Below are 1,076 nucleotides of genomic sequence, written 5' to 3' on the forward strand. Positions count from 1 at the left end.
CCATCACAACTATCAGCTCCAGGAGATACCCTAGGCCACAGCCCATGCCTCACTACACGCATGAAGTTGAGGCCTAGACAGTCATCTCTTTTTTAAAACCACTAATGATGAGTATCATGGAGTTCCTTGATGGCACAAACAGTTAAGTGCTTGACTACTAGCTGAAAGGTTGTCAGTTTGAACCCACTCACAGACACCTTGGAAGACAGGCCCAGAGATCTGCTTCCGAAAGGTGACAGCCTTGAAAACCCTCTGGAGCAGTTCTACTCCGCACACATGGGGTCACCATGAGTTGGAATCAACTCAACATCAATTAACTACAACAACGGTAATGGGTATCAGATTACTATAGCATTTGGGTTCCACTGGGTATTTTTAAAGGGGTGCTATCGGGTCGCTATGGGTCAGAATTTGACTTTACAGCAACGGGTTTGGTTTTGTTTTATAACAATTTTATTTTAAAATATGAATATTTTAAGTATGCCAGAAATTACTTCCTTTCCAATGACTTAAATCTAGGTGTTAACTCAAGAATATATAAGGGTGAAATAGTTTTTCAGACTTCTTCTGGGGGTTTATGAGCAAAAAGTTTGAGGACCACTGCTCTCTTTGATACTATGATTATTGTTGTACACGTGACAGTGGTATAGATAAGAGAATCCTCAACTTCACATCAACCAGGGCAAGAGTCCAGCACCTGCAAGGCTTGTCCTACCCACACTGTTAAGTCTCTGCTCACAAGTCCCATCCTCCAAAGCCTTCTCCAACATCCTTTGCCTTCTCTCCCCAAAACCTTCCTTACTTTTCTCCCCAGAACTTGCTTCTCTCTGCCAATATAGCTTATATTTCTTTGTGCATTATTGTCACAGCGAGAGGCGGAGACAGTAACCATGCCACAACTCTTACAGAGAAGTGGGGCCAGGAGGGTCACTCTGAGGAGTCGAACCCCCGCTTCAGTCCCAGGAGTTTATTTTATAGTCAATACAGCAAGCAATAAAGCAATTAACAAAACAATGGGCTTTGGGTGCGGGCAAGGGAGAAGGAATTCAGGTAAACAAGCCAATCAGTAAAGGGAC

Source organism: Trichechus manatus, unplaced genomic scaffold, assembly GCF_000243295.1.
Source record: "Trichechus manatus latirostris isolate Lorelei unplaced genomic scaffold, TriManLat1.0 scaffold00305, whole genome shotgun sequence".
In the NCBI taxonomy this organism is placed as follows: domain Eukaryota; kingdom Metazoa; phylum Chordata; class Mammalia; order Sirenia; family Trichechidae; genus Trichechus; species Trichechus manatus.